We start from the raw sequence: 19,709 nt of genomic DNA on the forward strand, positions 1-19,709 counted from the left end.
ACAGATATATTTTCATGATTAGGGGGTTCTCTTAGAAAGCTTTATCAGTCCCACCCTGCTTTTCCATACATACAAACATATATATTTATAGAAACAGAGATAGATAGATATGTAGCCCCCGTGCCAGTCAGCTCTTGGGTATGAGGGCACAGACAACACAAAGCCCCAACACCTCCCAGGGTTCCCTAACAGGGGGAAAAGCGAGTGGTTTCAAGACCCTTAGGGATTGGTTTTCACAGGGGATCTTCCTGCTCACCGGTCAAGCACTCCAAAAGAACGCTCTCCACACCAGTGCGCTTGTTCAAAATATAAATCTTTGGCCTAGATTCAAAAAAATGCAATAATTTTTGCATGACTAACACCTGTGATAAGGAAAAGGGACATGGCTATGATAATTTAAGAGTTACTGCACTGTGTGCTTTGCATATGTACTTTATCGCACTGTGTGTTAAAGTTATTGTGCCCTGTGACATTTGTACTTTACAAGTTGCCCAGAGAGGCTGAGAGAGAGAGAGAGATAGTACCCTGGTAGAGAGTCCATCAAGCTAGGGTGAAAGAACATTGTAGAAATCTCATCTTTGTGTGATTTTCCTCACTCCAAATCATGTCAAATCTTCACTGATGTGTACTGTGCTGTTCGTATGTCTGACTGTGCATGTAAAACTGGCCCCAAAACCCTAGACCACCACTAAATCCTCACCTTGAGTTACTAGCTGGCCCTCCTATAGTGGTATAAAGAGTTGACTACTATGTGTGCCACCCTAGAGGCTCTCTCTCTCTTCTCTCTACTCTCTACTCCTCTTCCCTCTTCTCCCACTCTGCCTGAAAATACCACAAACACAATTTGTAATATTTATCACACATTCCTCTCTCTAGAATTCTCTCCTTCTCTGTACAGAGACAGGCCCCATGGTGCCACTCAGTGAAGAGATGGCTCCAAACACCAGCAGGCCTCCAAATCTTAGAATCCTCCCCTGAAAAAGCCTCCTTATTCATGTAAGAGAAGGGCTTTTATACTTTCCTAACACCCCTCTCAATGGGGAGTGGTGCTCCTTAGCACACTGACACTACATTGACAGGCAAGCAAGGACTGACGAGACCTCTGTCATACTGAAGGCACCGTGATCTAGACCAGCTGTAACCACATATTGCACAGGACATTTTCCTAGGGTGTGAAAATGGGCATCCCCTTACAGAACGATACAGTAGATAAAGATTTAAATTTAATGAGAACGAAAATGAAGATATGGAAGAAAACCTAGCATGCTGGATATCAACATTTTTACTCTCTGCAGATTCCAAAAGACTTTTGCCATCAATGAAATATGGTTTCAGATTGAAAACCAGAACTCATAAAACTTAAATCTAGGTCTATTTTTTTTTTTACCTTTAGCACATTTAGTGACAATAATGGGGGTCTATGAATTTTGTTTCTTTTTTTAGGGCGGTTTGCAGACAAGGATGTTTTTTTAATTGTATAAATATAGGTGCAGTATTCTTGAACTCTGTAGCCACTGTTATGTTCGTGGACCCTTGGGCCGGTTGGAACAGTAGATGGAGTGCTGTAGAGATCCACAGCGATTGTCCCAACCAGGAGGCGGTTCGGAGGCTCGGAGCAAGCTGACACACTGGACTGTGGTGAAGTCCTATGCAACCAAGGACTAAGTACCCACTGGAAGGATGGACGATGTTGGACCTAGGTGATAGAAGACTTTTCACCCTGGAGACCAGCACTCCCCCGGGAGGAGCCCTTAGGAGTCCAGCCGCTGGGACTGTTGGAGATTCACCCTGGAAGCCGAAGTCCCACCAGGAGGGGCCCGTAGAGACACGGCCGCTGGGACTTAGGCGACTTCCTGAAGGTTGAAGATGGTCCGGATGCAGGCGCCTCCTGCAGGTCGTGGTTCTGGACGGCTGGTGCCTCCAGCAGGTCGTAGGTAATCCAGAAGTCGGTCCAGGGGTCGGTATCCAGAGAGCGGTCCAAAGCCAGTCCAAGGGTCGAAGCCTGAGCGCGGTCCAAAGCCAGTCCAAGAGTCGGAGTCCAGAAGAATCAATCAGCGGAGGGAAGGCAGAAGCGGGACGAAGAACAAACCAGGAACGCAGCAACAACAAACCAAGACCAGGAACCTTGTTGCAAGGCACTGGAGAGGTGTAGGTGCAGGGTACTAATACCCTGGGGCATCTGACGTCATCCCAGGCACTTCCTGTCATTTCCCGCGCTGGCCCCTTTAAGAGCTTAGCCCCCCCGCGCGCACGCGTCTAGGGGGTGGGGCCAGCGATGGGAGTCGGCAGCGTCTCCGACGCTGTGCAGGAGCCGCAGCAGGCTGCAATTCCAGCTCCGGGGGTCGAAGAGCTCTCCTCTACCGGGCCGGGCTGACCTCGAGGTAGGAGGGGGAGCCGGGGCACGGCCCGGTTTTGTAACAGCCACTGAGCCCCAGCATTCATTAATCTGGGCAAGGAAGTATGCATTGGTGTCCAGCAGTGAATCCAGATCCTGTCTGCTAACTCTAAACTCTGGTTGACAACAGTTGATGCTCCTTAACATAGCGTTTTAATCTCAGACAGCCAAATATGATGATATATTTTAAAAAATTACTTCCTTCTAATCTAAACAGTTTTGCAAATTTCCAAATCCTTAATCTCACATGTAGTATGCATTTACATTTACTAGTGATGATGTTAATTTAGGGATGCTGACCCTCGATTAATCTACTCCTTACAAGAAAAATAAAATCAATGGTCATAGTTTTTGTTTCCTTTGACTTCTATAGCTATGCCAGCTTTTATAAAGTAAGCACATTTTCAGATGTAGATTCTCCTGCTCAATATTAAACGTAGTCTTTGCTTGACAGAAAATTCAGAAGAATGTATCTTTAGACAAACAATGTCAGTTAGATATATCAGGACAGGACTGAAAAGAAATTTTTCATCTTTTTGGCAATTAAACTAGGGGATTTGGCATTCCAAAGTCAGATTTCCAAAGTCGCTAAAGACTTGTCATTCTTTCCACTAATAACCATTTAATTGCATATTCACAGTCCTTCTCATTAGAAATAAATGCTCCGGTTTCCTGGCCTTATCAGTCAGTACCATGTCTGGTTTTCTTGCTATCCATTTTGGTTGAAAGTGCATTATGTCATTCATCATCCAGTACTATTTTTTTCTGAAATTTCTTTTTACTATTTCCGCTTGAATGCAACCCAAAGTGAAATGGTTGTTTCAGTATGCTAATATTCATACTGTTCATATATGCCTTTTAAACATGATGGCACAAGTAACAGGCCTCCAAGACACCATGAACAGGGGACATTCTCCCAGAGCTTGGTGGTGTATTATTAAATGTGCATAATTAAATGCTCTTCAAAGAACCTTCTCCAGATTTCTTAGGGTCCACATTAGGCCAGCTCTGCAAAAGGTTTCAGGGTATTACTAAATACTAACCCGGTAATGCTGAGATTTGCGTTAAATCTAAAGGTGAAGGTACCTTAAGTTGCAAGTATCTATTATGTGGTGACATGCTGACAACTTAAAACAATACAGAGGGTACTCCAGTCCAATGTTTTCTGCTGTTGTGCACAATTTCCATATTTTGCTATTACCTTCACTAATGTCTTGTAATCTCGTGTCATGCTGCTATCCCTTATAAAGATTTAGTATAGGAACAGCAAATAAAGCATACTACTAGAAAGGATACAGTATACTAAAAGTACACTTAGTCCTATGTTCTTTTAGCACAAACAATACTAAAAGGAAGACAATGAGTAGACTTATTTTGTACCCTTTAATATATTTGTAAAATTATTTTCAGTGATAAATAATGCTATAACAGCTATATAGGGGTTGATTTACTTCTGGCATTTTTGGCCTCCATGAGGCAAAGGTCATCCAAATATCTGCTTTTCCTGAATAGCTACTATCATAAAAACATGATATTCAGCTGCTATCCACTGTGTTTTCAAACTCTTAAAACTGATATGCACAAAGTCCGAAATAAAGATATTCAGAGCAAGTAGGAGGCAGAACCTGCCTGTATTTTCCATTGTCAAGCTCCGCTCCACTCCAGCACACAAATGGCTATTCACCCACCTTTATGCATTTCACTCACTCCTCAAAGGAAGTCAATATATTTACTCCAGCTCAGAGGAAGAAGTTAAGTCTAGACAGCCTGGCTTTTGTGCATATAGCTCCCAATATTCTTTTTTGGGAGAAAATCAGCTTTTTTTGTTTTCTTTCCCTTCCAAGGAAAGTCATGGGAGCTAGCCCATGCCACAGTTTCCTTTAACTCTTATCAGATTCTACTGGAATGAAATCCAAAATAAGTTTCAGCAAATAGTAGGGGGGGGGGGGAAATCCCCTTTGGAGCCATTTCTGCCCGCTTTTATAAAGAGAATATCACAATTTCAACACCATATTGAGGAAGTTAGCCAGCTAAATTAATATTTGGGCACTTATCCAGTTAAATTCCAGCTGGCTACTAAGTTAACTGGTTACGTTAGGGGCATTCTGGGGGTGTAACTGGGAGGAGTTGAGTTAGCTAGCTATGTTATCCAGCTAACTCCAATATATCAGAGTTAGGGGGTCATTTTCTTTCACTTATTGCATGCGATAAGCGGCTATCACATGCGCAAAGTCCCTTTTCCCGTGCGATAGCTTGCCGGGGGCAGAGTCGGGGCGGCGAGGGGAGGAGTTGGGGCATCAAGGAGGCAGATGCTGCGATGTCTTCGCTAGCTGCGATAAGGTAAACACCGTTATATTCACCAGTAGCATGCCCAATAGCGCCACCTTTCACGGTGGCGTTATTGGGTGCGAAAGCTGGCAGCGATAACACCGCGGTGGTGCGATGGCTGCCGGCTTTTGCAGGCCCACCCCCGTTTTTGCTGGATTCACCATTCTGCATTAGAATAGTGAATCCAGGCCTTAGTTAGTTGGGCCAAAGACCTGTCCTAAAGTTAGCCAACTACCTGTTTATATTCAATAATGTGGTTGAACTATCCGGACTGTGTCTGAATATGGACCTCGGGATGTTTACTTGCTTCACAGCTCTCAACAGTGCTCCTATGCCAACAGAATACAAAAATGATGCCCAACATACAGACTGAGGGCTTTGAGGAGCTAATGGAATTTGTGCCCAATCCCACATGTTTGTTGCCTGTAATCTGCACTCTACATGTTTTGAAGCATTTTGTAGAAGAGGCATGTGTAGGGGATACGACCCTGGGTTCAAGCCCCCAGGTATAATCCCAGTAATTGAGTGTGTTTATATGAGATTAGCCCCCCAGGTCAGAGCCCCTGAGCAGGATACCAGTGTGCACGGTCTAATACCTTAACAGCATGGAGCGCAGAAGACTTAAATGGCCGCAAACATTACAAGAGAAAAATGAAAGCCCACAAAAAGTTGGCACTAAAAAGGAGGTAGATGCATGTAATGTAGATGTGCACTACAATGTGACCATGCAGCAAATAATCAGGAGACCCATGAGATCACACCAGAGCATAAAGAAGGACTAGTGCATGCCTATCCAGAGAAACTTAAATGTCTTTTGTGCCAGGGACATTTGTATGAGCTGGAAGATTCAACCATCTGCCATCCTCTGCATTTGTGAATCTATCCGCCCTGGGAAGAAATCTACCAATAGTTCCAGGAGCCCAGCAGGAGCCGTCATCTAGCTCTGCAGAGCCTAGATCTACCCCAGTGCAGACAAAGCCCAGCAGTAATAAGAACCAGTAATTCCTGCCAGATAGCATGACCTGACAGAGTCACCCTAGAGTGAATAGTGCAGAATCCTTCATAGGGAGAGTTGCATCAATGGATTTGGCTGCTGGGTCCCTCCCAGTTGTTCCACCCTTCACCCAGGTGTCTCTCCAGAAGGATGATATTCTGCCATCAGAAATTTTCCCTCCTATTCAGGACCCAAGTAAGCAGCAGGTTGCACCAAGATTCATACTATGGCCAACTATGTTCACCTAGCATTAGCAGGATCAGTACAGCCCTGGTTATCAGGAATGTGGTGCACACCTATTCCCTGATGCAACATCTATTATACATTATCTGTGGAGGTAAGAGAGAGGGCAGCAATGCTCATCATGCTTACTAGAGAAAGGAAAGAGTTGGGAGACAGAGGACCTGAAGGAGGGGGAGACGATGGGTGAAGAGGACCAGAGTTGAAGCAGTTGGAAGTGGGTGGGGAAGGAGAGAGAACAAGGCATGGGGAGGGAATAAATAGATCACTACAGTGAATGCAGCTTAAGTGTCTGGGTGGGGGTGATATGGAAGATATTGTTGGAGGATAGGTTTTGACATTACTTTGAGAGTGGAGCAAAGAAGGGGTGGGAGAAGGAATAAATGGGGAAGGCTGAGGATTGAGGAATGATATAATGGAAGATGGAGGAATGGAGGGGTAGAGAATGAATGGGATGATGAATGAAGAGGGGAGACTGGATGGGATAGTGGCTGGAGGAGTGAGAATGAATGGGAGGATGGAATGGAGAGGAGATGTATTGAGGGATCAGAATGAACAGATTGATTGATGGAGATGTAGACAATGGGATAATTATGTGAACAGAGAAGTGGTAATAGCAAGGAGAGCAATGAAGATAGTGGGAAAGAGGTAAAAAATTGAAGGGAATGGAGAAAAGAAGAGACAAATTAGACTGGCTGAGAAAAAAAGAGACAACTTTGTAAGAGAGAGAAACAGCCTGAGAAAGAGTGTGGAAAGAAAGAAAATAGAGAGAAGAGAGGCAAGGAAGCTGGAGAAAGAAAAAAGGAAAAGTAAAATAGAACAGCTGAAAATAACAGGTTAGAGCAATTATTTATTTTAAGGAAACATGTTCAAAACACATTTTCAGTAAAAATGATTGCATATGCAATTTTATGCAAATGTACCAAATTGTTGCTGCAGTCTCTCACAAAACTGTGTGGCTGAATAATTCTAACCCTTGCCAAGGCTGGGGCTGTGCCTATACTATCTTTTTATACAGGGGTTACAGAAAGGATTCAATTCAACACATTGAGCCAGCATCTGGCCCAACATCTAACAAATTGTGACATCTTTCATATGACAATATCAAATCTGAGATGCTGCAGAGAAATACCTCATGGAGCAAATGTCTGGAGTAGGGAAAGGTAATGATTTATGAGCGCACGTATGAAACTATCTTTGCTTAACCTTTTGTTGAAGCCTATGAGGCAATGAATTCATTACTAATATGCTTTAAAAACAAAAACAAAAACATATATATAGGAATATATAATAAGGATAAAGTACAGCAAGCTAATCCCTACCTCCTGCTATAATACAGATCCTAGAGGATGATCTCCAGCTCTGTCCTTTCATTTCCACAACTAAGGAGCCTCTGTGCCTGTCCCAAGCCCTTCAGTATGCCAATTTTTGTTTTAGTTCTCATACTGTCTTCACTAGAGGATTGGCTGTTCCATGCATTGTGAAGAAATATTTTGGTTGCTGTATATTGCTTAATCCCATATCACAACTCCCTATTGCAGTATTTCTTTTCCGTTGAAAAATATTCATCTAGAGCATTATTTCAATATGTCTATTAGGACTTGCATAGGGGAAGAGGTGAGACCTGTTGTGACCTACCAAGTTACCTTTATTTGCAAAAGAATAGGAAACGCAATTTCAAATACTCTCTGAGTTTCTTTGTCTAAAGAAAATGATTGCATTAATTGTTTGGATTACTTTTCCCTACAGCATTTCCCCTACTGTAATATGTTATTTAGAAAAGCAATCAGATTACATGTTACTAGTTATTGTAATTAGCAACTTTAACAACAATGATTAAGTCTACACCTATGTAATTAAGACTCTTAAAAACAGAGCCGTAGCATGCCTATGGCCAATATAGCCATGGCCATAGGTGCCACTACCGCAGCTATGTGCCAAGGAGAGCCAGCAGGTTCTTAGCAAAGGAGAAAGCAGCATGGCCCCATCAAAATCGACAGTGTGGTCGGCGTGGCCTTAGTAAATGGAAAAGCAACATGACTCCACTGCTGATTCTGGCAAGGCTGTGCACCCTACTGGAAGTAGTCTAATGCCCCATGGCCGGAAGACATTCCCTTGGTCATGGAGGTTGAAGAAGAAGATTACTGCTGCCTGCAAAGTCAAGGAGGAAGTGAGTGAGAGAGCATGTGTGCTTGTGTGTGGGAAAATGAGAGAGCATGTGTGTGGGAGAGTGAGAGAGAGCATGTGTGTTTGTGTGTGGGAGAGTGAGAGCATGTGTGCTTGTGTGTAGGAGAGTAAGAGAGAGCATGTGTGTGTGTGTGTGGGAGAGTGAGGGCATGTGTGCTTGTGTGTGGGAGAGAGAGAGAGACCATGTGTGCTTTTGTGTGGGACAGTGAGAGAGCATGTGTGCTTATGTGTGGGAGAGTGAGAGAGCATATGTGCTTGTGTGTGGGAGAGTGAGAGAGAGCATGTGTGTGGGAAAGTGAGAGAGCATGTGCATATATGAGAGGAAGCATGTGTGTGCACAACCACCCCAGTTACTCTCTGCCTGCTAATCCATGACAATTTCAGGGCATCTGGAAATCAAAAGTTCCAAGGTATGAATAACGGGGAATTTTTAAAAATCCTTATTTTAATTGTTGGATGTTATTTGATGTATCTGTTTTGAAATATTTTATTGATGCTTGGAAGATTTTTATATGAGTTTTTAATTATTGAATGTTATTCTATTCATTAATTGTTTTGAATTATTCTTTTTATTGGTATGATTTTACTAATTTTGTTTAATGAGGAATGTTAATGTTTCTGTTTTTTACATTGTTGCAGCGCATACAGAATTTGGCTTTTTGCATTTCCAGTTCAGTTTTTGTCTGTGCGTTTCTATTTATACTGTATGGGTTCTTTATTCTGTATTTGAGTGTCTACCTGTGTTTTACATGTGTGAGTGAAGTGAGTTATTCCATTAAAGATAAATTTGTAAACCCACATGCAGGCATCCATGTGCATGAGAGTAAGGGGGGGTAAATTGTATAAGAAGCTTGCAGCATTGCAGTAGGGGGCCTTTCCCAGTTCCCTTCTAGTCCAAAGGAGCGGCCTGGGAGGGAACTTCCTAAACCCCCTCCCTGACACCTAAAACCTCTCTGTCTAACTTTAGTGGGTTGCACAGGCCGGCCAGCCGCTGGCCTGCACTTCAGTGGGACAGTGCCTAATGGTGCTGTCCTGGCCCGATCACACCCGCCCCTTTTTTGTTGAGCCAGTCTTCAACACGTACCGGGAAGGACACACGTAGCTGTGGCCCAGCCACACGCTTATCTCCCAGTTTTACCGCACGCCGGCCTTTTAAAATGAGGCCGTTAGTGTGTAGTTTCTATGTAGGGATCTACAGCAGCTTGGATTGTTCTCTTTTCCTAATCGGGGGTGTATTAATATTTTAGGCCTGGTGTAATATTTGTAGTATTAATTGTCATAGGTGGGGTTGTTGCTGTTTGAGTGGCTCTCTGAGGGTCATGCCCATGTCCAAGATACATTACAGTAGGCCTAATAGCACATAGGTTCGAAGTATCTCCTGCTTTTTTGCAGGATTTTCTGGTTGGTTGGAACCTCAGCAGTACATGTAAATATAACATACATAACGTTATATTTTTACCTCACAAGACTGTGCTTTGAATGTTCTTTATCATGTAGAATCTGATATTATAAATGCATAATTTGTAATTTATGTGTGAGGAGGGTGTGATGGGATGGGGAGGGGGAGGGGGGGGTGCAAGGTTGCAAATTTTTCCGAGAGTACCTAATACCCTTGCACTGGCCATGGGCATTGCTGTACAAACATTGAACAGACTCTCCCAACTCGAGATGTCATGTCTGGGTAATGGTAAGGGCGCAGTTTTTCACTTGGCCATGGGCACCAAATTGCCTGGCTACAGCTCTGCTTAAAAAGTCTCTACTCACCAGCATGCCCTGGAAATAATAATGATTAGATTCGCTCAGTACAGCTTTTAACCAGTGTTCAAGTTCAGATCCAATTACAAATATTTAAAGACCCAACGTTCTGAGCAGTCCTGAATTGCGAAGAGCAGGAAGAACAAATGTACTCTATTTTTAGGGAGCCTCCACACAAGTCCTCTACTGACAAAGGTGTATTTTTCACATGCACCTATTTCAAAACAGCAGAACTGGAAACATCCCTATAATACAACGGTACAAATAATGAGGAAAATCTACAAAGGAAATGAATCATCTCTAGAATAATGAATGGGAAAACATTTGGCATGACAGATTCTTTAATTGAAGGTAACATGCAGTACATGAAGAAGCACAGCTCATTAGAAAGCTTTTCATGATTACTATAAAGCAGTGGCAATATCAAAAGAACAAATAAGATTGTCACGGTAAGAAGGGGGCCAATCGTTTACACAGGACTGAAAACAGCTTGGATAACTCGTGTCATCTTTTCATCTGGGCTGGCATTTTACTGATGATAACACAGAGTTTTCCCACCTGTTTTGGTTGGCGTTGTGATCCTGCCTTTCATTCATTATCCACTTGCCTGGAGCAGGTGAATTTATGACTGTCTCAACTTCTTGAAATTTAATGTGGTTATAATGGAAGCCTTCCTCTTGGGCAGAATCATTAACTGCAATTCTGTGTCCTCTCTCCGTCTCCCTTCATGAATGAATTTAGTTGCCTCCTTGGTCTATTTCTTTTGTTATTAGCCTTGATCCAGCACTGTATTTTGTATCTTATTGCTTCTTCAATGTCAGTACATCTGCCTTACTGACACTCTTTGATTATGTGCTTCCCAAATCGCAATAGCATGTCTAAAATGCTGATTACTCCTTTATCAACAGGCTGATAGCACCACAGCCCTGCGAGAGCAACACCACAGCCAACACAGACTCCCAACGGAGCCAATGCCATAACTATGCACAGAAAATGGGCACCGAGTGTTGAGCGCCCGTTTTCCTAACGCGCACCCAGCCACCTCTCCTGGACGTGCAGTTCAATAGTCAAATGAGGGGGGAGGGGTCACGCTAAAAAGGAGGAGCTAGGGAAAAATGTGCGGCCCTAGCAATTCCTCGGCATCTGGCGCACAGGAGAAGTGGCTATCAATTTACGAGCGTCCATTTTCTCCCACTACCGGCATTGACACGCACAAGATACATGGCCTGGATCATGTATCTTGTGTGGCGTATTGGGCATCCAGAAATTTTTTTTCAAAAACTTTTTTTTTTTAACTAAATACTGCTTTCTTTGTTTCCTCCTACTTAGTATCGCAACGATACTATTAGGAGGAATCATAGAAAGCAGGATTTTTATTTTTTTGTTTTTTTCAAAGCACCCTTGAGCATGGCACACCTTTGTGTCAGCCCCAGGCTGGCGTAAAATTTGCCACGTTGCAAGGGCGCATTGGCTGTGCAGAAAATGTATCGGATCGCGGGGATTCGCTAATAGCCTCAGCTACCCGAATTTACACGCAACGAGCGCTATTAGCTACGCGGTGATTTGGATGCGCATTTTGGATGCGCTAATCCCCGTATTGGATTTAGGGGATATGGACGCGCTTCCACAACGTGCGCCCAATTGCATGATAAGCCGTGCACAGTGGCTAGCGCCTGGTATTGCATCGGCCCCTTTGTCTTTCAGAATCCAGCTCAAAATGACTGTTTCTGTTTCCACAGAAAAATAGGTGCACATAGATTGGACACATGGTAACGGACACAAAAAGGTTTTGAATTCGGCACCACTGCTCATAAGTTTCAAACCCTATCTTTTTCTTTTAAAAATACTTCTGATCCACATTCTTTCCCAGCATATAATCCAGCCACAGTTGACATCGGATCTTTCTGTTTCTGCTCCCTCTGTTTGAGCTATAGTAACGGGTTACACTAGTAAAATTATTAGAAGAAGTGGGAAAGAAAAGTGTGTAATGGAAATGAATGCTCCTGTCAACCTGGTTTGTCCCATTCTTTGTCCATCTGAAAACATCATGGGGTAAATATTCAAAGGTATTTAGCTGGATTATTGTAGGGCTATCTCAGAGCAAGTCTAAAGTTATCCAGATGTGTGTGGCCATATAACTTGTCACTTAACCAGATATATTCCAAATATATCCGGTTAAGTGGCTGCATACTATGACCAAACGAAAAACCACTACAAGGCTTTTAGCTCAGTTCCCAACTCCCATCCCTGAAAACAAGAAACAAATATTTCCTAGAGTAGCAGCCAATGCCCCCATTCCCCCAAATTGAAACCAATCCAGAGGGCCCTAGTGATGGCGCTGCTTCCACTTCCTCAGTTTTCTATGTAAATGTAGATCCCCTCCCCTCACCCACACACTACATAAATGGCATCCTCCCCACCTCCTAGACACATGATCAGATAACTTTAAAACCTGAACAGTTATATTTAAATATAGCTGGTTAGGTTTTGAAGTTATCCGGCTACATGGCACCAGATACCTTTAGGTGAGTATATTCAGCGGGATGCCCATTATGCTGAATAGCTGAAACAAATTATCTGGTTAATTTTAGCCGGATAACTTGTCACTAGCCAGCTTACTGAATATTGGCCTCTGTATGTTTTGGGGAAGAAAATAATCAAGATGCTTGATTATATTAATAGAAGTCTTTGAAATTGGGACTGTCCCATTCTACATGTAGCACCTTCACAGGATAACCAGGTGCTCCATTAAGTTTTGGGAACCTGCTCCCGAATACCACTGTGTGACCTTAAGCTCTTGCCAACCAGCTTAAGAAAAGCTTTGTGTTTGTTTTGTGAAACGTGTAAAGGACTACATTTTCTAATTCCTTTATCAGTTCTGCAAGAGGCAGCGTATAAGATTCGCTCCTGTTTCACCTTTGAAAAATTCCAGATTTTCAGCTTACTTCTATGCTGGGCCTGTTCCACTCCGCAGGAGGATCGTGCAGTACAGCTATTGATTTCTCCTTTTCCTAGAAGACCCTGATGGTGTTTGCCTAAAGAACTGTTATACCTTATTGATGGGAACTGGGTGAACTGCAGAGAAATTCTAGGGCCTGGGATTTGCAAAATGACAAGGGAATAAAATGCCTTAGCTCTTGGAGGTAGGGTCTTGAGCTAACACTATTATAATTGCCATATATACTCATGTATATGTCAAAACCTTTACCCCCAAAACTGGTCCTTAAAATCACAGTCATCTTATCCACGGGTCAATCCACATAATGCCAGTACTGTAATTCAAGATGCATGAGTGAATCATTTGCACACTCCTCCTCCCGCTCCCTTAACTCACTTGCTGTTATGAGAACAACAATGGCACTTGCAGTTGCATAGGCATATCCTCCCCCCTCCCAAGCCAGGGCTCTGATTGGTGCACTTAGAACCATGTGGTTCAAAGCGCGCCACTGGGACCCCGCGGGGGAAGAGGGAGGAAGTGTCTAAGCGACCGCAAACTCCTCCCCATCCTCATAGCAGCACCAAGCATTCAAGTTAAGGGATCCCGAGGAGTTGTGGGGGAGAAGCTGTTCTACCACTACACTGGGTCACTGTGGGGAAGGAGGAAGGACATTCCTGAGCAAATGCAAGTGCTGTTGTTGATCATTTAGCAGTGGGTGAGTTAAGGAATCGGGAAGGGGGAAGGATTCAGACAGCAGGCATAACTGTTCAGATTCATCCTAAAGGCTGGATGGATGAGGAGGGAATGAAATGGTGGATGTGTGATGTGTGGGGTAGGAGATCAGGTGCGGGGCTAAGAAAAGGATCATCACTATTGGTGTGGGATATGTTCCATGCACATATAACAGAGGATGTGAAGGACGATGCAAAGAAAATGGCAATCATATTAGCAGTGATTCCAGGAGGTCTGTCATCAATGCTCTAGCCATTAGATGTCTGTCTCAACAAGCCTTTCAAGGACCAATTGCAGTATATGTGGCAACAATGGATGTGTTCTGGTCAGTGGCGTAGCCACGGGTGGGCCTGGGTGGGCAGCTGCCCACCCAATTTAGACCCAGGCCCACCCAACTGACACCAGAACTGCAAGGCTGTCGCGGGATCCCATCCCCGCGACAGCGAAGAGGAGAACCCATGCTTGGCACGCCATCACGGCACACGTGGGGAAGCGTCCTACAACCATATGGCCGACCGATCTTCCTGTTTGCGGGGGGAGGGGGGGGGGGGGGGGGGAGCAGAAGCGCCGTGCACAGCTTCCACTTCCTCCCCCCAAAGCAGGAAGATCAGCTGGCCTCTCCTGCTATCTTCGGGCCGTATGGCCGACCGATCTTCCTGTTGGGGGGGGGGGGGAGCGGAAGCTGTGTGCGGCGCTTCCGCTCTTCTTCCCCCCCCCCAACAGGAAGATCGGTCGGCTGTACGCAGGAGGCCAGTGGCAGCAGGAGAGGCAGCTGATCTTCCTGCTCTGGGGGGAGGAAGCGGAAACTGCGCGGCGCTTCCGCTCTCCTCCCCCCCCCAAACAGGAAGATCGGTCGGCCATACGGCTCAAAGATAGCAGGAGGCCAGTGGCAGCAGGAGAGGCAGCTGATCTTCCTGCTCTGGGGGGGAGGAAGCGGAAACTGTGCGCGGCGCTTCCGCTCTCCTCCCCCCCCCCCCCAACAGGAAGATCGGTCGGCCATACGGCCCGAAGATAGCAGGAGGCCGGTGGCAGCAGGAGAGGCAGCTGATCTTCCTGCTCTGGGGGAAGGAAGCGGAAACTGTGCACAGGCTTGAATGTGTATGTGAGGATGAGAATGGGAGCCTTGTGTGTGTGTGGGTGAAAATCGGACCCTGGGTGCATATGGGAGTGAGAATGGAGTCTTGAATGTGTGTGGGTGATAATGGAAGCTTGAATATGTGGGTGAGGTTGGAAGCTTGAATGTGTGTATATATGGGTGAGAATGGGAGCCTGGGTTTGTGTGTGTGGGTGAGAATGGAAGCTTGAATATGTGGGTGAGAATGGAAGCTTGAATATGTGGGTGAGGATGGAAGCTTGAATGTGTATATATATGGGTGAGAATGGGAGCCTGGGTTTGTGTGTGTGGGTGAGAATGGAAGCTTGAATATGTGGGTAAGAATGGGTGCTTGAAAGTGTGTATGTGTGGGTGAGAATGGGACCTTAAATGTGTGTATGTGTGGGTGAGAATGGGAGAATGGGTTTGTGTGAGTGGATGAGAATGGGTGCCTGGATGTGCGTCTGTGTGTGCATAAGAATATAAGCCTGGGGAGGGGTGAGAAAGTGAGAGCTTGTATGTGTGTCTGCAGAGAATGAGCTGGGGGGGGGGGGGGAGAGCATATGAGAGTGAGAGCCTGAGTGTGTGAGGGAGTCTGTGAGAGAAAGCATTTATGTATATATGTGTGTGTGTGTGGAAGGGAAGAAGACAGTAGTAGAAAAGACACTGAAGAGGAATTAGGAAATGAGCGACAAGGGAAAAAATGGGAAAGAGAGACCAGGACCAACTGATTAGAAAAATACAAAGATCAGACAACAAAGGTAAAAAAAAATTATATATATATATAGAGAGAGAGAGAGAGAGAGATGTTAGCGATTTAAATATGTCATCTTTGGGAATGTGCATTCTTATATTTTTGTATTTTGCTCTTTCTTAAGTATTCCACTGTTCAGACATTTTAGTTTCTCAGGCTTTCTATTTTGGCTTTATCTACATGTTTCTGTTTCTAATTTATAGTCTCTTATTTCTATATTAGGTAAGGGTCGGTCTCAGTTTTGCCTGTTTGTGACAGAAATGAGTATTTCTAGCATATAGTTTCTATGTAGTAGTAGTCCAGCCTGTTCTGTTATTCCCGTAGGTGATGTATTAATGTTCTAGGGCCTGGTGTAGTATTTGCATTGCTGTTTTTTCATAAGGTTGCTGTTTGAATCCTGAGAGTCAGTGCTGTGATTGTTTGGCAAGGTTCCAGATGCCTCTTTCCTTGCAAGAGTTTGTTACTTCACAAAATAGCAGTGGAGGGTTATTTTTTGCTGAGATTACACCAGAATTTGAATTTTTTTTTTCATGTTACTTGTAATGTGAATTGCCGCAGCTTTGCGCTGCACCTGTTCTGATGATTAATTATATTTTATTGTATTTATGAAGATTTCTGGGTTTCTGCAAAGATGGTTCATGAAAGAATACATTAATTTTTGTTTTATTATATGATTGGATTTGATTGTTTTCTATACTTGAAATAATTGAAGTAAATTATTTTAAAGTTTCATACATGACACATAATGGCTGTTGCAAACTACTTAGAAAGCCATTCTAGGGTGCAGTATATGGCATTATTTATCAGTAAGAAAACAACTAGTAGACCTGCATGCCTTGTGCCCACCTATGTTAACCTTGTGCCCACCCAAAAAATCAATTCTGGCTACGCCACTGGTTCTGGTCAAGCAAAGTTAACGAAAGGAGGGAACCTGATGAAACCAGACATTGATTTGGTAACGAAATGAGTAAAGGATGCCTGGAATAATCAAGAAGTCTTTCCTGAAATGCGATATTAGCAATGCTATGAATGGATCAGAAATTATGCCATCTATGAAGACAAAGGTGAATCAGCATCAGATGATGATTTGAGAAATGGAGACAGTGAAGGTAACATTTACGCTGATGGCATCATCATAGAACAGTTCCACGGTTTATTTGGAAATTCCGACGATAAAGAATCGAACTTAGAAGGATTTGAATCAAAGAGAAAGATTGAAATGCAGGGTCAGCCATGGGGGAACTGGGTGAACTGGGGGAGGGAGACAAGAATTCATGCAACAGGGGCATTTTCTTAAGTTATTACCGTATTTTTCGCTCCATAAGACGCACCTGACCATAAGACGCACCTAGGATTCAGAGGGGGAAAATAAAAAAAAAAAATTTGTGCTAAACCGGCTCTGTCCCCAGGCACCTGTGCATCTTATGGAGCAAATTAGGGGAGTGCATAACATTTTTTTTTCTCCCCATTTTGTTTTCAGGTCTGGGGATGGTCATTTCGGTCCACTCCCCAGATCAGAAAACATTTATCTTTCTCTGGGAACCCCCCCCCCCAAAAAAAAAACCCCATCCCAACCCTTTAAATTAATTAACAACCCCCCACCCTCCTGACCCCCCCCAAAAGCTGCCAAATTAACTATAACCCCCCCACCCTCCTGACCCCCCAAGACCTGCCAAATTAATTTACTACAACCCCCCACCCTCCTGACCCCCCCAAGACCTGCCAAAAGTCCCTGGTGGTCCAGGAGCAGTCCGGGAGCGATCTCCTGGACTTGGGCCGTCGGCTGCCAGTAATCAAAATGGCACCGACGGCCCTTTGCCCTTACTATGTCACTGGGGCCGACCAATGGCAGCGGTAGCCCCAGTGACATAGTAAGGGCAAAGGGCCGTAAGCTGCCAGTAATCAAAACGGCGCCGACAGCCCTTTGCCCTTACTATGTCACTGGGGCTACCGCTGCCATTGGTCGGCCCCAGTGACATAATAAGGGCAAAGGGCCATTGGCGCCATTTTGATTACTGGCAGCCGATCCAGGAGATCGCTCCCAGACCGCTCCTGGACCCCCGCTGGACCATCAGGGACTTTTGGCAGGTCTTGGGGGGGGGGTCGTTGTAGTAAATTAAGTTGGCAGATCCTGGGGGAGTCAGGAGGGTGGGGGGGTTGTTAGATTTTTAGTTATTTTTTTATATTCGCTTGGGGAAAAAAAAGTGCGTCTTATGGAGCGAAAAATACGATAAATGATAATGTTTCTTATGAGACATTTTACTCTGCTTTTAACAAATAAATAAAAGCTATTTTCTTAAGTTATCGGTTTGTTTCTTAGTATGATTTTCCCATATCATAAGCCCCTTTGGTTCTACCCTCGACTTAACCATGGGTGACAGATAATTCTTGATTTTGAGGCCCAAAAAATACCCTCGACTTATACATGAGATCGACTTATACACAAAGTATATACTGTACCCAAATTTGCCTGAGATACTGCATATTTCCCCAGTCACCTGAGATGTGGATGGAAGAACATTCACTGTAAAATCTCCCATGAAGTGGATCCTGCAAATAAACAACCACTGTTTGGAACAACAATCACTTGACTGCAGAATGCCTTTATTACCTGTTTTTTAGTTACCGACCAGCACAGATCTAGAGGGTTTCTGGAGTAAATTCAATTAATAAACAGCTAATGCCAGTCCTCAGAAGAGCCTGATCAGCATGGCATAGTGAGTAATTCAGCCCCTCCCGGTAACGAGTACCACATCTGCTTGCCTGTAACTGTTGAAAAATACTAAAGTCGGTCAGGTCTAATACCCCTGAAATATCCAGTTACATATGCCAAATGATAATACAAAAACACCACAAGCACGGATGAACAGGTGAAATATGACTGGAACGCAGCACTTACTTGCCAGGGATAAAGTGCACTTGGCCATGAAATTCATGGATGTGTATTCCCTGTCTTGCAATTGTACCCTTCCCACATAGAGTTTTCTTTCACCCCTCTCAAGAAGCAGCCCTCTCCCACCCCCACCCACCCTTTACTTACTCTCTTGGCACACTCATTTACACCTTACTCTCCTTTCCCCACCCCCTATTTCTTTTTCTCTATCCATTTTCCCATTACCCTCTCCCCTCCCCCAGGCCTTTCTTTCATTGTTCTGTGGCCCCACATTCCTCCTCCTCCAATGAGCACCAGTCAGAATGGAAGCTACAATATTCTTCTCTGCTCACCTCATCACTTGTTCCCCATAGGTCCTTCTGCTGGCAAACACCTGAAGGATTCCACCAGCCAAATTAGAGGACAACCAATAACTGCGGCCTGTTGATCTTTAATAGGTTCCTATTACTCAACTGAGCACTTGAAATAGGCATCCAATCACAGAACAATTCAGAAGAATGAACTAAATGGCTAAAGTAGTCAAACCAACCTTTTCTGTTAGGGTTCCCCCCTGAATTTTAAATCTGAGATGACTACAGTTCTACTAACAGTTTCTGCAACTCCAAAACCCTGAATAGTGTGTGAAGGGATTTTGGTAAATAAGCAAGCTATGGTGGAGTTCAGTTAATTTTTAGCCAGGAGCAGACCCTGGCATCACCTGACAATACAGTAGGATAGATTTTTGTAACAGTACTGCAGGAAAGTAATGCAGCATTATGAATAGGGGAACCATATCGCTTCATGTCAGGGGAAAAGGCTGGGTCAGTCCTGAGTTTGCTCCATCCCATGCACAGATTCGAAGTTCTGGTTTCCCTATGAAAAACAGGACAACATCTTCATCCATGCAACTGGGCTCAGGTTGTGTCCCTTGCCATAGAACTCTACAGTTACCCTAATCTGTGCATGGGATGAAGTAAGGCACTCTTTTCTTTATTTCCAACCTCTAGCCTTTAGGGATCTACAGTACTGTTTTCATCTTCACAACCTCTTCCGGAAGGGCATTCCAGGAATTCACCACCTTCTCCAAGAAGAAATATTTCCTGACATTGGTTCTGAGTCATCCCCCCTTGAGTTTGATGTCATGACCCCTAGTTTTATTGATTTCTTTCCAAAGGAAAAGGCTCGACGATTGTGCATCATTAAAACCTTTTAGGTATCTGAAGGTCTCTATCGTATCTCTCCTGCACTTACTCTCTTCCAGGCTATACATATTCAGATCCTTCAGCCTCTCCTCATAAGTCTTCCAATGCTGACCCCTCCCCATTTTGGTCATTCTTCTTTGGACCACCTCTATCCTGTCTTTATCCTTTTTGATATACGGGCACCAGTATTGAACACAGTACTCCAGCTGAGGCTCACCA

The sequence above is a fragment of the Rhinatrema bivittatum genome, chromosome 5 (genome assembly GCF_901001135.1).
Source record: "Rhinatrema bivittatum chromosome 5, aRhiBiv1.1, whole genome shotgun sequence".
In the NCBI taxonomy this organism is placed as follows: domain Eukaryota; kingdom Metazoa; phylum Chordata; class Amphibia; order Gymnophiona; family Rhinatrematidae; genus Rhinatrema; species Rhinatrema bivittatum.